This window comes from Nicotiana tabacum, chromosome 10 (assembly GCF_000715075.1).
Source record: "Nicotiana tabacum cultivar K326 chromosome 10, ASM71507v2, whole genome shotgun sequence".
Taxonomy (NCBI): Eukaryota; Viridiplantae; Streptophyta; class Magnoliopsida; order Solanales; family Solanaceae; genus Nicotiana; species Nicotiana tabacum.
This window is the reverse complement of record NC_134089.1, coordinates 59,016,177-59,024,187: the sequence shown is the minus strand read 5'-3', so window position 1 is coordinate 59,024,187 and position 8,011 is coordinate 59,016,177. Positions and strand designations below refer to the sequence as shown.

Genomic DNA, 8,011 nt, shown 5'->3' with positions numbered 1-8,011 from the left:
TGTTTTGCTGAATTATCTATGAAATAAAGAAATTTTTGAAAGAAATTGTTTTGTTGAATTGTCTATGAAATAAAGAAAAGAATTAATGTTTGAAACCATTGGTATCGGGCCCGTATTTTGGTTCCGGAGCCCGGTACAAAGTTGTTATAGTATTTAAATGATAGCTGTGAAATTTGGTGAAAATGGAGTTTATTTGACTTGAGTTAGACTTCCGGTTGAAGAGTTATAAACTTTAAGTGTTCTTAATGAAAATGATGAGTTTTGAGGTTTAATTCATGGTTTTACATTTTATTTTGATGATTTGATCGCATGAGTAGGTCCATATTATATTTTTGAGTTAGTATGCATATTTAGTTTGGAGTCACGAGGGCTCGGGTGAGTTTCGGATAGGTTCTGGGATATTTTAGACTTAGAAGATACATGTTGCAGGTTCAGAAAAGTTGCAAATCTCTGAACCAGCCTGTGCGGTCCGCAATGATTTCGTGCATCCGCGGAGGGGACTTTGCGGCCGCACTCAATTTTGTGCGGTCCGCGGTGGAGCTCCGCGGCCGCAATCCTTTTTGTGCGATCCGCGAAGAGGGTCTGAGAGGGGTATATTTAAATGGGACTTTCAATTATTTTTTATTTTTCAAAACCCTAAAAACATATGAGGTGATTTTTCAAACAACCTTTCTTCCCCAAAACACTAGTAAGTGATTTTTAACTTATTTCTTTCACTCTTTAACTTCTTTTTACAAGATTCATTCTAGAATCTAGGGTTTTTATGGTGGAATTGAGAATTTTGGGTAAAACCTAAGAATATTAAAATTTGGGGATGTAGACCTCAAATTGAGGTCGGATTCCAAAACCAATTATATATCCGGGCTCGAGGGTGAATGTGTAATCGAGTTTTGGTTCGAATTTCGGGTTTGAACCAAGCGGGCCTGGGGTCGATTTTTGACTTTTTGGAGAAAACTCTAGAAAACATATTTTCATGCGTTGGAATTTATTCATTTAGCATTTTAACTATATAATAAGTGAAAGTTCTCACGTACGGCGAAGGGCATTTTTGTAATTTAAGGCATTTCAGTTGCTTTCATTTGTAAACACGTGTTATACAGGTGCCACTTTCTTTAAGCCCTGTTCCTAATTTTACTCTTCTATGTCACACAGCTTGTTTGTTTCTTGGGTCTCTCTGTGTATATATCATTTTTGCCTTCTCCATTTTTCTTTGTTTGGTTTTTTCTTTGCTCAATCACATTCTTTTGAAATCTTCAGTTTATTTTGCTTCACTGCGTTCTGCCCGTTGCCGGTGAGTTTCGATTCTAGTTTTTGAGTTTTGGGATTTCTTTTAGTTGATTTCTATTTGATTAATTTGATATTCTTTCAGATTTGTTGGTTTTTTCTGGTATTTAGGTTATAATCATTCTACATGCATCGAATTTTCACTTTATTGACAATGTCATCTCCATGGTTAGCTTCTTTTACAACTTAAGTATACCCTCTGTTGTGTCTATTCTCCGTGGTTTTCCCTTTTTATGGGTCTTTTGATTAAATTTTTATTTTTTAATTTTGGATCTTTATTCAGATTTAGTGTTTCTTCTCTTTGTCCTTGACGTGGGTATTTTCCCCAAAAAAATTGTTGATTCTCATGTGTATGCACTTACATTTACTATAAGGTGAAAGCAAACAATTGCAAAATATAGTTACTAGGAAGCAGCAGCCGAAGTTTCATATCTCAAAATTTGCTCTACCGGAAAAATTGCCATACAGTGTAGTGCGGGTAATCTCAAGTTTAATTTTATGTTTTAATCATATATTGGAATTAGCTGCTGCATTTAATTATGTGTCTCAATATATCTTAGATTTTTTCAAGTACATGGTTCTTATTTTTCAATATACATGTTGGTTCTGCTCTTTAGTCTTTTTAAATTTTTGGGTGAAAATAGTTGATATCTATTATTGTCGTCGTACTTCTAAACTTTTACCTGTTATAAAGACAAAAAGACAATATAATTTTTAGTTTGATAAGGCTGACATTGATCTTTGTGACATAGGGTCAGACGAACAACAAATAAATCTATGAATTATAATTAGTTTGAGATAGATTTTGAAGATGTTGTACTCCAAGAATGTGTAGAAATATGTAACTAAAATAAAGAGAAAAATAATCAGCTTTATTTCATTTAGTATATTTATGGTGTTACATTTGGCCTATTAAACACTACAGACAAACAGCTCCATTTGCTTACTTTTTTACAACTTTGATAAAACAGCAAAAGTTGATTTAAGGCTAAGTCAGTTGATTATTAGGCGTTCCTACGATGCGCATGACATGCATATGCTTACAAATATACATGACTTAATATGGTACAAGACAAGCCAAAAATGATTCAACTCATCATCGTTTCAGCCTCCATTCCATCGGTTAAAACACCATAGAAAAACTTATGTCAGTCTTGTATTTTTTTAAGAAAAAGATGATGTGAGTTGGTATGTATCACCACGTGGTCAGTTTATGAAGAAAGGTAATAAGTTATAGTTTGAATTACCTCGATAAGTACGGTGGCCATCAAAAGATGTATACACAATTTACAAACTCAATATCGAGTTGCAATTTGTTACATACTTCCAGCTGAATTTCTTTGACAAATAAGACAATAAAGGTAAGGTAAGTTGGTATGAACAATATAATTGAGTACAAAGAGTATTTGTATGCTGCTTAAACAAATAAAACACAAATAAGAAAATTATTGCACCAAAAATGCACTAATATCGCCCATTTACCCTGCATCAGTTGCCCGTTAAAAAAGAGACGTCCTTTTACACGACATCGATTTGTTATTTACTAAATCCAGAAAAGAGGAGTTTTCTATTAAGTCTTATTCGTTTTGTTTCCATTTTATGTTGTTTTGCCAACCAAGAAGCCTAAAATACTTTCTGAAACTTTTCAGGAAGCAAAGTAGCTACATCACACGTATGTAAAACCTTGCAGTATATTCTTGGATATAGTGGTCTCAAAACAAAAGGTACGTTTTTATGGCTATGAATTCATAAAAAGACATCCGACAAGGTCATCAACTATTTGAATTCTCATTTATCTAGATGCAAATATAAAGTTTGCAACGTTTAAACAAGAGATTGGAATAAGCATGTTTGGGGAGAGAAAAAGGAATAAATGATCCAAGAGACCCCATATTCCTATCTTGACAACTACTTTTCTGTTTATTCAGTCAATTACAGATGACTACTCTGTTACAGGTAGACTACTGGACCATAAAGTCAAACAGTCAATAACTCGGCCTAGGAGTGTTTGAACTAGAGGATCTTTTATGATCTACCATCAGGAACTCAATCCAAAAGTGTTTGAACTAGACTATCTTTCTTGATCTACCATCTAACTTAAAAAAAATTTCCTGAGTTTTTCTATTTTTAAAATAGGCAAATATGTGATGATTTTTTGCTTCAAATGCTATCGATCCAAAAGATAAAATATATTATGCTGGTAATACAAGAAAATATGGTCATTAATGACACAATAATTAGTATTTTTCTTCTTTTTAAAACAGAAAGTATCATTTTCCCTATTTTATAAATTTAGTGTAAATGCGACGATTAAAGTCTCATTCTATTTTGGTGTTTTCTCCTGAGAGATGAGTTTGACTTGATTTTTCCTCAAAGATTAAAGTGAGTTGCATTTTTGAGGGAAATACTTATTCGAATGAACATATTTTCTTGAAAAATAATTGTTTCTTGAGCGAATTCTCGATTTAGCTGAAGAGTTTAATGGTGAGTTTGATCTTCCCTTCAAAGATGAATCTTGAAGAGGCCGTGATGATAATTGCTTTCCTGAGCTATAAAATTATTTGAAAACAGAGACAATCAAACCCTTATATATCTTGGCATGGTAAAACCACAATGGTATGTGATTTGAGGCTTTTCTATCACATGCAATAGTTTCTCGCCCTATAAGAAAAAAAATTGAGTCTCAATTGTTTTCTTGTTAAGTTCTTGTTGGACTCTTAAAAATATAGACCTACGGATTGCGATTACTATATTTCATCTGTGTGCATTTTAGTAAATGTTAATTCCACCCTGGTGGATAAGTCTTGATGGTTGGATATTATCATTATTTGAGGTTCTTACCTCTTTGTTTCTTTTCCATCTACAAATTACTTAGTTAGCCATTGAGAAGCATCTTAGTGAAAGGTGCATTTTGCATTAACTAGATTGGTGTTTCTAGATCTATTATCAAGTAGTCATTGAGAATAAGGTGAAACTAAAGTTTACATATCTGGAAAACGAGAATTCACAACTATTGCGGCTGGCGCAATGCTACCGTGATACCAGTAAGTAACATTGATTACCGAAGTCTTATCGATGTATATATAAAGCATTAGCGATACCATTCACATTCATATATTGTGAAAGTGTATATTCGTGATTTATAATTTCTGGTGCACTGGAGAAGGTGAATCAATTCATATATGAAGATACCAACTCAATATCTTCTATCATTTAAAGAAAATTTTGTTTTATGTTGAGTGCACTAATATCATACGACATTGAAAGTTGGTTTAGTATTGCTTAGATCCAGGTTGTTCATAGGTCCCCGTTTTTTTTTAAATATTCGTTCTCCGATCTTTTACAGTGTTTGAGTTTAGAAGACCTTAGTTTATAAAGGTTTTCTGTAAAATTCTATTTGTCCCATTTAAAGCCATTGAAAAGCATATAACAAGTGACAAGTGTCTGTTTAGTGAGATCCTGGAAGAATAAAATGCTTCTCTAGCTTACATATAGGTATATCTTCTCTCTTGTGATAATTCTCTATACCCCATCTTTCAAGGATGTGAGTAATCATTTTTCAATTCGAGGTACTTATCAATTAGTTAAGGACTCTTCCTCAGACAGCATCTTCCACTTTCAATTCAGCAACAGTGATAATTCAAGAGACTGTAGAAGTATGTCATCTGTGTATGAAGTTTTTCTTTAGATTTTGTAAAGATTCCAATGTCATATTTGTAACTGTTGTATCAATATCTCTCAACCAGGCAAGGTAAACGATTCAGAGCTCCGAGAAAAAGCTATTTAGAGGTTGGAATAGTCGTTGAAAATTAGAATTGCTGCAAATAGCTCATCTCTCACAATGTATATTTCATAATATTTTGAATATCATGTAGAACTTTTTTCCAGAATGCATGAAAAAACTGTGAAGTGTTAACATGTTGTGCACATTGAATCAACTTGATAGTATTACTTCCTTTCTGGTGATTATACTATACACTTTAAGCAAGTATGATTTTTTTTTGGTGTTGAATTTTTTAAATTAATCTTGTAGATGTGCCACAACCAATGGTGTCGGGCATAAGCCCGTGTGATCCACGGGCACCGGCCATCTAGTATTGATATAATTAAGTAATTTGTGGCTATATACGAGCGAATTGGTGGTGGAATCAAGAGGTAAAGCGGTAGTTGAGGCATGAATTGTATTCGTGGCATCGAGGTAAGTGTTTGGTCTAACCTTAGCTTGAGAGATTAGGAGTTGTGTCCTATTTGCTATGTGTTATTTGTTGAGTACAACGTATAGGCATGGTAATGAGTGTCTATACGTTGGAGTCAAGCATGCCCGTGAGTCTTACATTATGATTATTATGACTCCGTTTGTATTGTTCATGCCCTTTTGTGATGATTTCGATTGTTGAGCAAAGTTTGTGGGAGTAATTGAGGTATTTGAGTATTATAGAGCATTGGTTCATGTTGTATAGTGAATTGTGGAAGTATTATTGGCAATTGAACCTTATAGAGTATTAGCTCAAGTTGTGAAGTGAATTGTGAAGTAAAAGTGGAAAAAAAAAATTATTATATTGTCTCACTTGCCGGGATGTTGTTGTTTTAATGCTATCTCCCTTGCCAGGATGTTGATGCTTTTGATATTGTTCCCTTGCCGGGATTTGATTGTTGTACTATTGTTCCCTTGCTGAGATCTTATTGTGATTTCATTTATTTCCTTGCCCCTATTGTTTGTGATTGTTGTTTGAGTGAGGAAGAGTGTTAAAGCACGAAGGGTGATGCCGTGTATTGTTTTGGTGAGAGAGTGTTAAAGCACGAAGGGTGATGCCGTGTATGGTATTTGTGAGGAAGAGTGTAAAGCACGAAGGGTGATGTCGTGCCGCACGATATACAATTCCATGCCGATTATATTGATATTATGGTGAGGATGAGAGTAAAAGCACGAAGGGTGATGCCGTGCAGTTTATATTGATTCTTATGGTGAGGACGAGAGCAAAAGCACGAAGAGTGATGTCGTGCACTTGTCTGATTTCTGATTCTTCTTGATAATTGATATATGGAGTTCTTTGTATTTACTTGTTGTCTTTCTATTTTTAGTTGATGGTTCCCCGCAACATGTTTCTCCCTCCCATCCTTAATTGTACATTCCTGCTTTTATTTTTCGATGTATATGATTTAATTGCACATGTTTATTTGGTAGTTTGGTCCCTAGCCTCGTCGCTACTTCGGGGAGGTTAGGCTAGACACTTACCAGCACATGGGGTCGGTTGTGCTGATACTACATTCTGCATTGTGTGCAGTTCCCAGTGCAACAGCTTTTGGACCTTAGCTTGGGTGGCTGCCTTTAGTCCATTCGGAGATTCCGAGGTAGTCATGTAGGCGTCCGCAGGCCTTGGAGTCTTTTCCTGTCCCTTTTATTCTGTTTCTTTTACGTACTTCCGAAACATTATTGTAATAAATCTTTCGGACCTTTATTTGTAGAATTCCTAGAAAGTTTGTGGATTTGTGGCACCAGTCTAGGGTAGTTCATGTATGGATTGGCGTTGGTATCTTTATTAAAATATTATTATAGTCTTTCGCTTATAAATTTCGTTGTTTTATCTAATGTTGGCTATTAATTATTAAAGGATTAAATGGGAAAAAGGTAAATTGTTCAAAAAGTTGGTTTGCCTAGCTTTCACTAGTAGGCGCCATCACGACTCCCGAGGGTGGAAAATTCGGATCGTGACAATCATATCGAACAATATTCTTAATGTAAATATAAAAATAAAACATGTCAATCGAGCGCGTTTATGAATCATCACTTCGTTGACAACATATTTGATAGTAATTATGGATCAATTTTTGTATCTTGGTAATAATTTTTGTAGACAAGAGGGGTTGCTCTGATGGTAAGCAACCTCCACTTCCAACTAAGAGGTTGTGAGTTCGAGTCTCCCCAAGAGCAAGGCGGGAAGTTCTTGGAGGGAAGTATGTCGGGTTTCTATTTGGAAACAACCTCTCTATCCCAGGGTAGGAGTAAGGTCTGCGTACACACTACCCTCCGCAGACCTCATTAAGTGGGATTATACTGGATTGTAGTTGTTGGTAATAGTTTTTGTAGAAAACTATAGAAGTAATGTTCGAGTCAACTTGCAATATTTCAATATTTCATTGGATACCTATTACGTCCCAGTATCACGTATAATCGATTTTTTTTTTGCTTAACAGTAGTGCTTAGTTAGATTTGTAAATATTGCTGATTATCAATACACATTAATTACTTGAATGGAATACTTTGTGTATTTAACTTTTTTAAAGGGGTTGCATCTATGTTTAGTTCTGTACCTTAGATAAGTTTGTAAAATACAAAAGAAACATTTACATATATAATTATGTTTCTTTGCATAATTAATAACGAGTAAAGACGGCGTATGCGAACATTAATCTTTAATCATATTCAAAATGTGCATCGCAAATTGATTTACTACATTTTGACTAGTGAACAATTGCATTTTGGTAATAGACATTTTTTGAAGATTGATACGGATAGTGTACACAACAACACCAAGAACAACCCAGTATAATCTCACTTAGTGAGGTCTGGGGAGGGTAGTGTGTACGCAGACTTTACCCCTACCCTGGAGTAGGGAGACTGTTTCCAAATAGACCATCGGCATCCTTCCCTCCAAGTCCAAGAACTTCCCACCTTGCTCTTGGAGAGACTCGAACTCACAACCTCTCGATTGGAAGTGGAGGTTGC

The 8,011-nt window shown here is 34.8% G+C and overlaps 1 long non-coding RNA gene across 5 annotated transcripts; it reads left to right on the top strand.

Moving 5' to 3' along the window:
- Positions 1 to 1,130: 1,130 nt before the first annotated feature.
- Positions 1,131 to 6,856, top strand: LOC107777994 (uncharacterized). Of its 5 annotated transcripts, none has more exons than XR_012695517.1 (5): positions 1,133 to 1,291; positions 1,370 to 1,762; positions 2,934 to 3,008; positions 5,318 to 5,482; positions 6,570 to 6,856. It is a non-coding gene; the product is annotated as an uncharacterized LOC107777994 (long non-coding RNA). The 5 variants fall into 5 exon arrangements; XR_012695516.1 differs by having other exon boundaries at positions 1,133 to 1,452; positions 1,659 to 1,762; XR_012695514.1 differs by having other exon boundaries at positions 1,137 to 1,291; positions 1,659 to 1,762.
- Positions 6,857 to 8,011: the final 1,155 nt, after the last annotated feature.